The sequence below is a fragment of the Triturus cristatus genome, chromosome 1_1 (assembly GCF_964204655.1).
Source record: "Triturus cristatus chromosome 1_1, aTriCri1.1, whole genome shotgun sequence".
In the NCBI taxonomy this organism is placed as follows: domain Eukaryota; kingdom Metazoa; phylum Chordata; class Amphibia; order Caudata; family Salamandridae; genus Triturus; species Triturus cristatus.
The window spans coordinates 935,775,257-935,791,648 of NC_140579.1; the positions used below are offsets into that span (position 1 = coordinate 935,775,257).

Genomic DNA, 16,392 nt, shown 5'->3' on the forward strand with positions numbered 1-16,392 from the left:
GGTTTGAATTTGTGGTGGGTGTGTTATAAGAGGTGGTTGTGATTTAGGTCCTCTGTTTGCCTGTTTGGATGTACCAGGTCAGTCATAGAGATGTATTTTGTCATGTTTTGTGGTGTTGTGCAAGTCGAATTGACCCTCCTTGTGCTGTTTTACAGTGTCCTGGTTCTGTACGAGTCTTTTTCGCGTAGGTAAGGTCCATACATACGCGATGCTGGGTGAGGGTGTTGGGGTACGGTGCGTACAGGTACGGGGCTGGGGTACGAGCCTGGGATGCGTCGCGTACAGGTGGGGGGCTGTGCTAAGGTGTTGGGGTACGGTGCGTACACGTGCGGGGCTGTGCTACGGTGTTGGGGTACGGTGCATACAGGTGCGGCGCTGTGCTACGGTGTTGGGGTACGGTGCGTACAGGTGCGGGCCTGTGCTACAGTGTTGGGGTACGGTGCGTACAGGTACGGGGCTGGGCTACGGTGTTGGGGTACGGTGCGTACAGGTACGGGGCTGGGCTACGGTGTTGGGGTACGGTGCGTACAGGTGCGGGGCTGTGCTACGGTGTTTGGGTACGGTGCATACAGGTGAGGGGATGTGCTACGGTGTTGGGGTACGGTGCGTACAGGTGCGGGGATGTGCTAGGGTGTTGGGGTACGGTGCATACATGTGCGGGGCTGGGCTACGGTGTTGGGGTACGGTACATACAGGTACGGGGATGGGCTACGGTGTTGGGGTATGGTGCGTACAGGTACGGGGCTGGGAGACGGGCCTGGGGTGCGGCACGTACAGGTGGGGGCTGGGGTACGGTCCTGGGGTACGGGGCGTACAGGTACGGGGCTGGGGTGTGGCGCATACAGGTGCAGGGCTGTGCTACGGTGTTGGGGTACGGTGCGGAGGGGGGGTACGGTGCTGACATACGGGGGTACGGTGCTGACATGTGCGGGGTGAGGGGGGCTGTACGACTCGTATCCGGGCACAAGTTTACCCATGTACATGTAGGCTACAGCGTTCGCTCCGTACGGGGCCTTTTACATGCGGTTGTGTATTCGGACGGGCGGTACGGATCGTACTTGCGTGCTCGGACTTCTGATTTACGATTTGCACGTAAAAATGTCCGGTTCCCTATCGGACACTTTTCCCGACGCTATTCGGACGTAAAAATTTACGGCTCCCTCTCGGACCATTTTCCCGACGCAATTCATATGTATTTTTCACGTACGAATCGTACTTCGCAGTTTGTACGGTACTTGTACGATTCGTACATGAAAATATACGGATACGAGTCGTACGCGTTTCAATGACAGCATCATGGCTTCTGACTTTTTGTTTCTGCGCCTGCGTGAGGAGTCACGTGAAATATTGGCTTTGGCATTGCACAGAGGCCCAAATACGAATTAATAGAGAGGTCAGAAAGAAACATATTAAAATCACAGTAAATTGATTTCACTGTATTCCACCTATCTCTATTCTAATCCCAATTACTTATAATAGCTCTCCCCGCATTAGCATTAGTAAATTGCATGTTTTAGTTTCAGCAAGGCAGATGATTAGCATGTGAGCTCTCAAGCAGCCATTTTAGATGTGATTGCGCAGCTGCAAAGATTTCCCTCCAAGCAAAAGATCGTCATACTACGTAGATGAAGTTGACACATGTGCAGTATAGTTTGCCGCGTTAGCAGGCATTTTAAGTTTCACTCGAGTCACTTGTTAGTAAAACACATATGCAAGCGTCATTCTAGCTAGAATACGGATTGTGGTGTACGTTAGTTTACACAGAACATAATTAATACAGTGTTACGAGTTTATGAGAGGATCGCATCCGAGCAAGTCTTTTTTTTATGAGTCCTTGATCCATCAATATATTAATTTATTAATCTGCTACTGATGACATTTCTGGTATGTTTGTTACTAGAATGGGAAGGGGGCTCCAGCACGGCATGGCGCCTTGGAAATGGGCACACTAACGTTGTCTCTCTGTGCTGTAAATGCAGGGCCATCTAAGGTGGAAGTTCTCTAAACTAGCAGCTTTTATGATTTATTAGTGCAAAGTGTTTAATATCCTTGCTTGACAGTGGCACAATGAAGCAGCAGCCTTTATTTTCCCAGCGAAGTGAGACTTGCCATGTCACAGATAAGTCAGGTGATTAATGTTCCTGCTGGAGAGCGGTCAGAGTTTTATCTAGTGGCAGTTTCAGTTTTCACTCTCACCATTAAATAGCCCAGAGAGTTAATATGCCTACTGCAAAGAAAGTCTACCAGCACATTGTATTGTACTGAACTGTAATGTATGTGGATAGCTCAGTGGGTTGCAGCTTTTGTCACAGAGATCCCTTGGTTACATGTGGTTCAGACGCAACTGAAGCTGAGGTAGCGGTGGAGGGTGCTGATTTTTTAGAAATTAAATAACAGCTTTAAAAGCATCTGCTGCAGAGTTCGAATTTCTTGTTGCCCAAATGAGTGTGATTTCTGATATTTGTCTATTTCCATGGACTTCATTGCATGATTTTGGTTGCAAGAAAGTGCCACACATTTAGTCATTGAATGAATATCATAAATCCACTGAATGTATGAAAATGTCACACATAAGCAATCTGAAACATTAGCAGCTATACTCAAATGGGTATAATTTCTGCTATCTATATGATTCCCTCGTCTTCATTGCTTGATTTTGCTCACGAGAAAGTTTTGTAAAGTTTTGTAAAGACAAGACTTACAGAGTCATTAAGAAGAGAAGATTTATTGAGGATAACGGCCCTTGATGGTGTGCTCTCTGCTCCCGGTGTAACTGCTCTGCCTACATTACAGAATCTCTCCAGCTGGAGACATTACTCATAGTTCTAGAAATGTCACTCATAGTTACACTGAAATTATGAAAATGTCACACATTGCAATCTGAAACCTTGGCAGCTATGTTATGTAATGCAACCGGTACCATTTCCCAGCTGTAGCTAAACACCATTACGTCCATCTTTTGCAACGAGACTGAAGATCCCTACCGCGCAGGTGCGTTGAACCTCGCGGTGACACCAACGCCATGAAAACGCTGCCGCTCTAGCCACTCTCGCCTCTATGGGCATGGCTGACAGCGGTGGGCGGGCCTGAGGTGCTGGCGTCACTAGGAAGATGGCGACGTCCTTGTTTGTGGTGCGGACAGGAGCAGTGCGATGTTGGCTGATGGCTGCATGGGGCGCCGAGCGTCAGGTAATTGGGGGGTACCTTTGGAATAGCATGAGCTCCCTTTAGGATACCCCTACATGGAGAAACATAGACTTCAAAAGGTCTTTGCCTTTTGCTCTAACCTTTCACTAGTTGGGGTTGGAGCCAAAGTCTGGCATGTGCCATATGTCATGGCATATGCCACAGCGTGCCACATTTTGTGAATATGTTGCTTGAGGTATAATGGTGTTATAAACCCCCCAGAAAGGCTAGTTGATTATTTTAAAGATATCTCTTCTTCCATCTTGGTTTAATTAACAAAAATGTTACAAAACATTTGAAATACAGAACATATGGGCCTTGAACCCTTGTCAAAAAGCATTCATAACCTCTGTTATCTACTGCTATACCATCTGTTTTCCTGAAGTACTCTTGTAGCCCAAAGCCTTTTTGTCACATACATTTCTTATTCTTACACAATCATCCCTAAATTCTCATTCCGCTAAATAAGGGATTTATTTTATGGCAAACCTGTCCCCCCTTCCACATGCCACAGCATGCCATCATTGCCTGACATGCACTATGATTAAGGAGGCCTTAATTTTCCCAGACACTGCTAGGGGGTGATTTACAAAGGCACAGCTTTCATTTGTGGAATTTAGAAAACAAATATAAAAAAAAAAAAAAAAACGATTTTCCCCAGCTGGGGTTTGAACCCTGGTCAAAAAGCACTAATGAGCCCTGTGAACTGCCACTGTATCATCTGTTTTGCTGAAATTTTTCTCAGCCAGAGGCCTTTTTGTCATGGGAAAACTGTGATGGTCCTTTTTCTATTTTCATAGTGTTTGGATTTTACATGCCAGAAATCCACTCTTGAGTTCCATGCTTTATATACAATTAGCCCTTCCTTTCTTTGAGTCTGCCACTTGCCCCATGCATTTCTTATTCTTGAACAATCATCCCCAAATCCTCATTCCACTAAATAAGGGATTTCCTTTATAGCAAACCTGTCCCCCCTTCCACATGCCACAGCATGCCATCAATGCCTGACATGCACTATGAATAAGGAGGCCTTAATTTTCCCAGACACTGCTAGGGGGTGATTTACAAAGGCACAGCTTTCATTTGTGGAATTTAGAAAACAAATATAAAAAAATAAAAAAAAATCGATTTTCCCCAGCTGGGGTTTGAACCCTGGTAAAAAAGCACACATGAGCCCTGTGATCTGCCACTGTACCATCGGTTTTGCTAGAAATTTGCTCAGCCAGAAGCTTCAAGGACAATTACCTTCCCTCTCTTTCACTGTGCCACCAGTCCTCACCTTTTCAGTCTTAATATGCTTTTGCTTTTACTTTTCAAGTTTGATAGCTGCAAAATTGTTATACATTTTTCTCTATGCATTCTCTACAATATGGTTTCTAAACATTTTCAATAATGTAAGAAAATCTCATTTGCAATATTCCACGGGTCGAAGGCATCTTCAATAGTAACTTATGTGAGATATAGTCCTTGCAATAGTGAAAAAAGAAATTAGCAGTATTCACTATCGGGACAAGTAAAACACTCCAATCCATGTCCTACCTTTCATCTACACTGCACCCTGCTCATTGAGCTACCTCGGCCCTACCTTAGGGGTGTCTTACATGTAATAAAAGGAAAGGTTTGGGCCTGGCAAGTGGGTACACTTGCCAGGTTGACATGGCAGTTCTAAATGGCACACACAGACACTGCAGTGACAGGTCAGAGACATGGCTGAAGGCCTACACATGTTGGTGGCACAATCAAGGCTGCAGGCCCACTGGTAGCATTTAATTTATAGGTCCTGGGCACACACAGTGTACTTTAATAGGGACCTACCAGTAATCAAATATGCCAATCACGGATAACCAATTACAGATACAATTTTACACAGGGAGCACTTGCACTTTACCACTGGTCAGCAGTGGTAAAGTCCCCAGAGTCCTAAGACCAGCAAAAATGAAGTCAGAAAAACATGGGACTAAGGCAAAAGGTTTAGGGATCACCCTGCAAATAGGGCCGGTCCTACACACAGTGACTATTGGAAATTGAATTAATTTACAAACATGCATTTATCACTAAAAAAACATGAACAAATCCTGAAGAGATGCAAAATATATTTTTGAAATACGTTGATTCCAGAATAGACAGAGTTAAAAATGTTGTTACTGGTTGACCGCAATGGAGCATGGGCCGGCTACAGGGACCTCGTTTGGCCCACTGAACATAGTACTTTAAATCCTGGTGTTCATTGTGTGCGGCTTTGTTTTGCATGGCTTCACATTGTATGAAGTCTGTTCTGATGAAGCCGTACAGCGATGCTTTGTTGGGCTTTGCTTTGCTCTACACTGATTTAAATGAGGCTGGCAACTGTATGGCGAGGATTTGTGGGGCTTCGTGTCGCTCTGTGTTGTTTCTGATGGGCACCACACCTGAGCTGGTAGAATTCCTTCAGGTCTACTCCCAAAGATCTAGGACTGGAGTGCCACCACATGGTGCGCAGGACTTACAGCAATCAGAGTATAGGTCCGGTTTCAAGTTCATCTCTGTCCCTGAGGCTAAGATTAGGAGGTCAGCCAACTAGCTCTTGTAGTCACTCTAGTGGTCCTGCTTTCAAGATGTAGATCAAGACATTTTCTCCAGAAGCAGGGCAACAGGCACCAGGGCAGCCGGGCAACAGAGTAGTAGTCCTTCTTGCAGAGCAGCACCACAGTCTTTCTGACCTTTTCACAGATCCAGAGGTGTACTGAAGAGTTAGGTCGGAGGGTTCAATATTTATGTATGTTGCCCACTTTCAAGTTGGAAAAGTTTCTAGATAATTCCCTTTTCAAGTCCTTAAATTCTCAGCCTCTTCTGTCCTGCCTCCAAACTGGCTGCATGAACAATGCAGTGATGACACGTACTTTGGGGTAATTTACGATCCCATTTAGAAGGGATCTAAATTGGATTCGGGTTTGCTGAATCCGATTCAGAACCCTTGCTTCAGACCGAATTGTACACAGTTGCGAATCACCAATTACGATGCTCTGAATGTACGAATTGGTTACAAAAGGCCTTTGGACAGGTCGACCCTTTCAGAGCCGATTCGTACAGCTCTATGCACACGGTTTCTGAGCGAGCGATTACGATGATCGATTCGGACAGCCATTCGGACAGCCGTTCCATTTGTTTTGCCAGAAATAAAACGGCTGTTGGAATCTGTCTTTGGTGGCCCGTGTCAGGCCCCCCTTAACCTGGGGCCATCCAAATCTGGCCCTTAGGGGTACCCATGGGTCCCCTCTTCCCAACCATGCACAGTGTGGCAGGCACCATGGGGTGCCCAACACAGGGTACACAATTTTCCCCAGACACCCCTTTCTTCAATGGGAGCCTGTGTTCTTGTTCGGAACAAAGGCTTCTATTGACGTCAATGGGAGTCCTGACCAAATCGTATCCGGATGCATCCAAATCGCTTGTTCGGACTCCACCTATCGAGATTGTAATCGGCTCCTTTTTTGTGAAGGCAGGGCACAGTCTGTTTAGTTCCAAATGAGTCTGTGCCCAGGTCCGTCCCCATCCTGCCAATTTGTGGCTAATCCTGGTTCACCTAATCCCTCTATTGTGTGACTATCTGGGAGGAATAAACAAAGTCCAGCTGCCAACTACACCCATTCACATGGCCCAAGAGGAGGCAGCAGGCATCAAATTCTGCAGAAAAATGCTGTGTTTTCGAAAAGTTAAAGACACACAGATGACAGACGGAATGCAGAGCGAATCAAACATTCTCCCCCAGTCAATAGATCTGGGTTAAATCCATTGTTCTTTTGCTCACTGTGCCACCCCAGTTTGTACCCATCCAAATGCAAATCAGTCTTGTCCCTGTGCTTCATGGGAACAGTCCAGCATGAACTGCCAATCCAGGTCCTCCCTGGATCAGAAACAAGCCTCCTGGGACCAGTTTCGGGGTTTCACCCCTCATCAGCCAGGCTAGCTTGAAGCCAGTGGCACAGTGAGCCCAGGACCCACGTCTGGGCATAGCCGGTGCACTTAGGGTGAGCCAAAAGACACACAGATCATGGTGAACAGCCGGTAAATTGGCACGGGTAGGAGCCCAAGACCTCTAAGTTGTGTCGGTGTTGGGCAGGACGACCGTGGCCCAAGTACTCTGCTGTGGTGTAATCCAGACAACTGCGCAAAGGGAGGCACTCCGTTCTCGGATGTGGGTTGATACTGTCACATGGCAAGGGCAGGGTCTTGAGGTGATCCACAGCATACTAGGCCCCTTGTGCCTGGACAGCACGGAAGCTGACATCGCGAGCAAGACTGGCAAGGCTGTTGTGGTTCCGAAGCCCAGTAGGGTGAACAGGGGCAGTTGACAAGCCCCCGGAAGTCACTCTGGAGGCAATTCTTTGTGCCTTGCTTGCAGGGCAGTTGTCAGTTGGCAGGAGGGCGGCCCCACAAAGCAGGACACCAGTTCCTGGGAATAGTCGGGTACAGCAAAGAGGCAATCCTTCCCACGCTGCAGCCTTTACTCTAGCAGAGTTTGGTGCAGGTCCAGTTGTGTCACACAGATGTGGGGTCAGGTCCCTATTATTATACCCTGGTGCCCAGGTACTAGAAGGGAACAGAAGCTATTGGAGAGGGCTTTGAAGTTTTGGGGGCTCCCTGTTCCACCTGACTTGTCTGAACTGACAAAGCAAAGTCGTTAATCCTATTGTGGGGTGGCCGGCTCAGCCTATTCAGATGTGAGTGTGAATCACTAATCCCTCCTCTCAGCCCAAGAAGGCCATCAGTATGTTGATGTGGCAGCCCTTCCTGTATTTGGGGGAGCCTAGGGAGTATGCAAGTATAGGACTGCTACCCTGGGCCAGACGTGGATTGGGCCAGGCAGCAGCTACACAGAGTTTATGGAAGAACAGAGAAATGTCCACTTTCTGAAAGTGTCATTTCTGCCAGTAAGGTTAAAACCCAATACACCAACAGGGAGGATTTCTCATGATGAATCTAACCATACCAAACATGATATATATCTACACCTTACTATGCAGGAGTTATCACTTAAAGGGATATAGGGCATTTCTAATGCTGGACTATGGTGGGGTCAGCCCCACTGCAATGGCAGAGGCCTGATGCAGGATGCAGGTTTGCCAATGTCACCATATTTTAGGGGACAGCACCCGAACCTTAGCAGTGGTAAGGTACCCAGAGTCCTAAGTCCAACAAAACGGGATAGTCTAAAGTTGGAGGTGATAGGGCAAAAGTTAGTGGGAGACCAGCCTAAGGCTGATAGGTCTAACAAATTTCTCAGACACAAAACATGAAAAGTCTTACTCTACCCAATCAAAAGTTAGCATTTATTACATGTAATAAGGCAACCCTATGTTATCCTTTAAAAGAGGTATGCCTCACAGTAATGAAAATTGATTTTAGGAGTTTTTTACTACCAGGACAAGTAAAATGTAAAAGTACATGTCCATCCTAGCATTTATAATGAACCCTCCCCTGTGGGCTACCTAGGGCCTACTTTATGGGTTACTTATATGCAATGAAAGGGGAGCTTAAGGGTAGACAGGGCTTATAAAACTGCAATCAGGCTGCAATGGAAGGCCTGGGACATGTTTTAAGAGGCTACTTAACTGAGTGGCACACTGAGAGCTGCAGGTCCTTGTAGCTAGAATGTGGATTTACCATAAAAAATAAAACACAAGAGGCATTTAGCAAAACAGGAAGAGTTGTTTTAATTAAACGCAGCAGCAAGAAGCAGCAGCAAAGTTGGGGTCTGAAGCAGTCTGAAAGTACATTGGTCTTGGCCGTTATTTTATACATTTTACAACTTGTCATGAAGCAATTTGTACATTATTTTTTAACAGGAATTGCTGGACTAGTCACAGGACTGTATATTTGATCACCTGATAAGGAGTACAGCTGTGTCTCAACCTTGCATGGACACAATGCGGGCCAGTGGGTAACATGACGAGATGTCCATCACGGGGAGCGCATGTTCACTGTGTGCAGTGTAAATACGGTGTTCTGATTGGCTGAGTGTTCCTAACTACATGTGGCATTTAACTTTTTGTTTTTTTTTGGAATGCGCATCCCTCCGGCCAAACAAATGCTATTGGGGCCAATCTTCTCGGACCTTTGTGGTGTTGCTACCTTCTGGCAGACTGATCGCAGTTGTCCCTGTTCAATCATTTGTCTATGGGCTACGTTTCACACCACCTGTGATCTGTCATTCAGTTCATCCAGACCTTGGTCTCAGGGCCTTCCTGAACATGTATTTCTGACTCAGGGCTGATGGGGAGGTCATAATGGGTAGATTTGACGACAGCAATGTGAGTTTGCTGTTATACGTAAATATATCATGGCGTACATTGGCATCGTATTTTTCTTTATTAACATTATCCTAGTAGCATTTCGTTTACAGGCTTTAGGTATATGGTATACAAATTTACTAGTGAATTATAAGTAAATTAATTATGTCAATCAAGGGACTCCTGGCCTCTACCTAGCCAATAGAGCTAAAGGTCCCAGGAGTATCCATACCCACTTTTGTAGCAGTTCACTCAAAAGTGGTTGTAGAGGCTACTTTTCTCCCACTTGGATTAGTGTCTGGCTTATAAGATGTACACAAGAGGGGGCAGACCAAGTGTTATCTACCTCTGCCTGTACATGGTAAACCTCCTGGTAAACCTCCTGGAAGATTATTAGATTCATAGGCACAACCCAGGTGGTCATCCGGTTAAAGGCACAGAACACTTTCCCATGTACAAGGTATTTGCTTCCGCTTTGGGAGGAAGTTCACACTTCATCAAGGGGCTATTCATCTCCTGGTTCGAAGCACATGCAAATGAGCTTCTAGAGGGGTTTTGTCAGGGAAGCTGTACTAAAGTACCTTTCCCAAAATTGTTGTCACTACTTTGACTTTACCAGTGAACTGACATTGTGATAAATATTTTTGATAGTCCAAAAATAAACTTTGTAGCTGTTTCCTCTGCTAAGGTAACATGATTAAATGTAGTATTACATTACAATGCTTTCCCATGGAGCAGCTAACACTGCTAATGTAAAATCTGGCTTTTGAGCCCTTTTCAACATAAGGGCATGCTTGAAAGGTAATGTTTACATGTCCTGACTTAAATTCATGCACACTGCCTAATGGGCATTACAGCCTAGTTAGGGGTGATATTTATATTTAAAAGGCATGGTTAGGCCTGTCAAGTGGGGTTATTTTCAGTTTGGAGTTCACAAAATGTCCAGGCAGGCTACAGTCGTAGGCCTGCTATTGTTTACACTGCTACTGTAGTTGGGTGGAACAATGTGTGATTCAGTCCACTAGTGACATTTACCTGGTACACATTGTACCACATACTTGGGATTTATAGGTATGTTTTAAATTCTAATTTAGAGTACACAAATTCAATATATTTTAGAGGTCATAGCACATTCACAGATGCCTGCTTAGCAGAGTCCCCATTCACAGAATAAAATAAAATAGTGCTGGACCGTGTCCTTTCTGCAGTGTCATATATTGTTGCCTTCCACATTAGTTTGCTTTTTTTTTTTCCGTCCTCATCTCACCAATAAGCTTCTGCAGATCTTACAAAGCCGTTGTTTTCCAACTGTGCGTCCTACGGCTTACCGCTCTTACTTAGGTTGACCAGACCAACCCCATTTGATAGGAGCTTGGTGTAATCATAGGACCGGCTATATTGATCTCAGGTCTCGACCCCAGCTCATAAGGGGCTGCCAGATATTAATCGGACTTTCCCCAGCTCCGTTCTGATCGAAACGACCCATAGCAAATTTGGCTTTGAGCCAGTCTTTGCTCTTCGGGGCAGAGGGTCTTTCCATTTCTTCCAGATCTCTCTCCGAGTAACACCAAGTATAGCAACAGCCCACTATAAATCTGTGAAGCATTCAGACTGAACAAACCATCACCAAAAAACACTAATGACAGGTTAACCTCGATGTTTACTTTGAAAATGCCACAGAGGATGTCTCCCACCCCCTTCCAAAAGGTTCTTAATTCGGAGTACACATATAAGATGTGGATGTCATTGTCATCGGGAGTCATACACCTGGGGCATTTTGGGATGGGTAGTGGGGTGAACTTGGCTATCTTGGCCGGTGCGTAATAGTCTGTTGTTAACAAAAAAGTGGTTCTTCTTTAGGCTCGCTGGTTTAATAAGTTTGTATAATAACTTCAAGGAGGCCTCAAACAGGGCATCTATGTTGGGCTCAAGGGGGGGATTGATTCCAAACCGAGGACTGTGGTGGAAATTCCATGTCTTCTGCTTCTAAAAACTTATTATACCAAATAGAAATCTCTTTCTTTTTTGGATCCACTTATTTCGGGGAGTGCTCCGTTTCCCAATCTCCTCTTACATCCCCCTTTTCTGCTTCAAACCAGGAAACAAGTTGTAGGTACTTAGACCTGGAAAACCCTGTACCGATATTGGCCCTTAATGACTCCCAAGGATGGATCCCTTCTGCATCTAACAAGTCAGACCAGATGTTAATGCCTGCTTTCTTAATTGGTACAGCCAAACTATCCCTAAGACATGGAGGTGTACTGGGGGAATCCCAAATAGGTGCAAAATCTGAATAGTATCCGATTCCCTCTCTACATCTCACTTTGTACCAAGTTTCTAGGGCAGCCCTAAGGACCTTCAGGCGTACTCGTTTAAAATACCTCAGAGCCCCACACTTGTATAAAAAGCCTTCTCCGCCTCCTCCACCCTCCGTCATAGCCATTTTACCCAACAGCCTTCCCCACGTTGACTCCTCTGGTTTTAAGAGTAACATCCAGACGCCTTTGAATTGGAATGCGATCGAGTACCAGCCAATATCTTGAAGAGCCAAACCCCCTTTGATAAGCCTATGCCTCAACTTCTTCCAAGACAACCTTACTCCCTTGTTTCCCCAAATAAATCTCCCGATCTTACTCTGAACCTTACGAATGCTCTTACTGGGGAACACCAAGGGGACTGCGTTAAACAGTTAGGTCAGCTTGGGGAGGATAACCATCTTCACCAGGTTTACCTTCCCATAGATTGTCAAGGGAAGGTTCCTCCATCTAGCAAAGAGGCGGTCTATTTCCTTGATGACTTTATTCAAATTGATCAGGGGGATTTTATCCAGATCTTTAACAATGTATAAACCCAAATATCTTAACTCTTTGCTGGTTGTGCCCTCCCATTGGTCGATGTTTCAACACTTCATCTCGGTTTTTGAAGTGTTAGCTAAGTAGCCTGAGATGGAGCAAAATTCTTCCTGAAGGGCTTCAACCCGTGGGATAGCCGCCTCCGGGTTACTGGTTTAAAACATTAAGTCATCAGCGTACATGGCTAGCTTACATCGATAAAGTTGAGACTTAAAAGGATGGATTGAGACATCTAGTCTGATAGCTTGCGCTAATGGCTCTATGTAGATGTTAAACAGGCGGGGGTAAATAGGGCAACCCTGTCGAGTTCTCCTCTGGATGTTAAAGCTAGAGGTCAACATACCATTCAGGAGGATCCTAGCAGAGGCTCCTTGATAACATTTCCTCAAACTTTGAATAAAAATGGGGCCAAAGTCCATTACCTCTAGTACTTCCCAGAGGTACACCCAGCAGACCCTGTCGAAGGCCTTGGCCGCATCCAAGGCCACTATGGCCAGAGGATCCGATCTTTCCACGGCCAGCTCGATATTACCTATTAACAGTTGTGTCTGCTCCTGGATGTACCTCCCAGTTACGAAGCACTTTTGATAGATGTGAACCAGGTTAGGGACCAATTTAGCCAGTCTCCCCGCCAAAATACCCATAATGATATTATAATCGGCATTCAGTAGGGAGATTGGACGATAAGAGTCAGCTTTTAATGGGTCCTTTCCTGGTTTTAGAATTAATACGATGGTAGCCTCCTTCCATGACCTGGGGACTTGACCTGTTGGGCAGTATACTGAATTAAACATGGTACCCAGTACCGGTGTCAATTCCTCTGCTAGGAGTTTACAAACTTCATTCGGGAGTGCATCCATTTCTGCTGCTGTTTTGTTTTTACATTTCTATATTTGATCTTTGATCTCTTCCGGGGGTGATAGGGGCATCTAAGATATCACGGCTATCATCTATTAGACTTGGCAAAGATTTACTCCTCAGCCAAGTTTCTATTTGACCAAGGGAAGGGGCCAAGTCCTCTTTATAGAGGTCTGAAAAAAGGGAAAGCAGACAGGCTTGCATGTCCTCGACACTACTTGACTTATCCCCATTGTTGTTTATTATCAATTCATTAATGTTATTTTTGGAGCGCTCAGCTCTTGCTTTCCAGGCCAGTAAAGTGCCCACCTTCTCCCCATACTCAAAGTATTGCATACTCTTAGTTAGCCATTGTGCCCTGCAATTCTGGTCTAGTTTACCCCTATACTCCTGCCTAGCATCTTCAAGGTCACCCTGAACTTGTGCCAACTTTCCTGGGCTCCCGTCGATTCCTCTCATTCTCTAATTGCAGTATTCTCTCCTCGATGATATGTAGCACCCAGGCATCCGCCCTATTCTTAGAGCATATGAGGCCATGGAGCCTGCCCCTCAAATTAGCCTTAAAGGTGTCCCAAACGAAATCCATGGTCGTAGAGCCCATGTTTAATGAAATACATTCTAGGGAGGAGAACTTAATGGCCTAAATGATCTCAGGATCCAACAACATGGCTCTATTAAGCATCCATCTAGGTTGTAATATATAAGTTTTACTATGGTAATGAAAAAAAATGGAGCATGGTCCGAAAGGTGACTGGGTAAAACTGAGATCCCTGTCAGGCCAACCAGAGTGGACCTATCAGTTAGAATGTAATCGATCCTAGATGAATGACAATATTTTGTACTATTAAATGTAAACCCCTGAAGATCTCCCCTCTTTGCCCTCCAGACGTCTACCAGGTCCAAGTCATGCAACAGGTTTTTCATTGCTCGACGGATTCGAGGTGCCACTACGTAATGACTCTGATTAGACCTGTCTTTTAGGGGATCCAGGAGGACATTAAAATCACCACCTATGATCAGGGGGGTTTGCCGTCATTAATTTAGATTGTAACTTGCAGATATAAGTCGGGTCATCAACATTCGGTCCATAGAACATGGCACAAACTAACTCTGAGCCTCCAAAATCCAACTGTGCTACTATCCACCTCCCTGTCTGGTCAGTCTGCACAGATTTAAGAGAACAAGAGACCCCCTGCTTTATCACAATTGCAACACCTCTACTATTGGTCGTCTGTTGTTAGGTACAATAACATTTTATCCAGGGGACTCTAGAGAGGATTAAACGACTTTCTGCTGAACTTAAATGCATTTCCTGCAAAATACAGATCTGAGCTGGGGAGAGTTCTAAATACTTCAGTATCGGCCTTTGCCTACGGGGGCATCTTAACCCGTTTACATTCCAGGAAATAAAGCTGACCTTGCTATCAAGTACCTGCCATCGGCCTGCAAACCTTTGATGCCAACTAAACGGACCTTCCTTAAAATTGAAGTGAGATGAGTTTTCTATTTTTTATTTTACCCACTGCTCCCCACCCAGTGCACCCCTACCTTCTCCCCCCTACCCTGTGACCCCTTCCCCCATGAGGAACCGTCCCTTCCAATAGGCTAAGCCTATTCGATCTCAGCTCCCTTGGGCATTTATAGGAAATACTCAAATATAACAGTTAAATCTAGGGTCTTGTAACCTAAGAGCTCACATTACCTCAACGGCCACCCTCTCTACCCCCCAAATCCTTTTTGATTTTAACAATAAGGGCAACCACCTCCTTGGTTGTGCGGATCTGATGCATATGATTGTTCCACATTACGCAAAATAATGCAGGAAACTTCAGCTCAGCCTTGGCCCCCAGGTTATTTAACTCCTCGAGCCTCTTCCACAGCTCCCACTGTTTTGTTGCAGTGATGTTGGAGATATCGTATCTTATATAGAAGGAGAAGGGGTTAACACCCATGGATGTTATGATGCCTTCCTTGAGAGCAGAGGATAACATTCGCTCCTTAACAGAATATGACAAAAAGTTAACCAAGATATTCCTAGGTTTTTGCCTAGTTAAGTTCCTCTTGAAGGGGTCGCGGTGCACCCTTTGTATCTCCTGTACGAGATCTACGCTGTGTGAGTTCTTCAACACTGTCCCTTGTAATAAGGAGATCATGAACCCCTTTATGTCCGACCCCTCCAGTGCTTCAGGTACATTTAGAAGCCTCAGGTTATTCTTCCTGGAGTGGTTCTCCAAACGTTTAAAGTCATCTTTAAGTTCTTTGTTCTGTGCCGATAGATTTGCCAATTCCACTGAATTAGTATGCATTCCTTCTTTAATTTTGCATCTGTTCTTATAGTGACTTCTTCCAGCACCTCGCAGGAAGCTTGAATGGCTGCCTGGTTTGCTTCTGAAACGGAAAACCTACTAGCCATTTCGCCCCTGTTCATCTCTGACACAGTGAACCTACTTTTCATCTCGTCCTTCAGGGCGAGTAGTATATCTGCCAATGAGCGTGTCATGGAGTCTGTAATTACACAATCATCTTTGGCCTTAGAAGCATACTGCGGCGTTTGCTGGGTATCTTGAGTTGCCAAGACAGAATATCTATTAGAAAGGCTCAGTGCTGGGTTAATGGCTGATGCACCATCAGGACTTATGGCTGGATATTCCAGAGGGGCAGGGTATCTTTGTCCCTTTGGGTTACTCTGCAGGACACTAAGCATTCCATCAGGTGCTGTGCTATTTCCGTCTGGAGGTTTACTTATACCTACGACTGGGGAACTCAGTGACTTCTGCACATCCACCGAAGGGCTGTCCTGACCAGCACTCTTTAAAGAATCACAGGCAGTGGTGGTTGATGAGGACATAACTTTGTAATATGTTTTCAGTGAAGGGGTGATTTTCACTTTTACAGGCGATGGCTTCTTGCCCCTACCCCTTCCCTTACCAGCCTCTTTCCCCTTAGAGATAACTCCATCATCCGTTGTATCCCCTCTCCGCTTACGCTGCTTAACTGATGCTCTGACATTTAGAGATAGTTGGGGAAATTCGGGGTAGTAGGATAGGCTGGGTGATATCAATGTTGAGGGAGGTATGTGCCACTCTTGCTCGCAAGGTATACATGTTAATTTTAGGTGGAGAGGCTCCCGCTTTCAATGTCTCACTTGTCTCCAAACAGTTGAGGTGGGCCCTCTGCCAGCAGCTTGGTAATTACTATAACCCTCTTGTGGCAGGGCAAAAGCACAG

The 16,392-nt window shown here is 45.4% G+C and overlaps 1 pseudogene across 1 annotated transcript in view; it reads left to right on the plus strand.

Annotated features, from left to right (window-relative positions):
* Positions 1–3,057: 3,057 nt before the first annotated feature.
* Positions 3,058–16,392, plus strand: part of LOC146871315 (mitochondrial inner membrane protein OXA1L-like) — a 577,675-nt pseudogene continuing 564,340 nt past the window's right edge. The window contains exon 1 of the transcript XR_014959541.1: positions 3,058–3,189. The product of XR_014959541.1 is annotated as a mitochondrial inner membrane protein OXA1L-like (transcript). The remainder of the gene's footprint in view (positions 3,190–16,392) is intronic.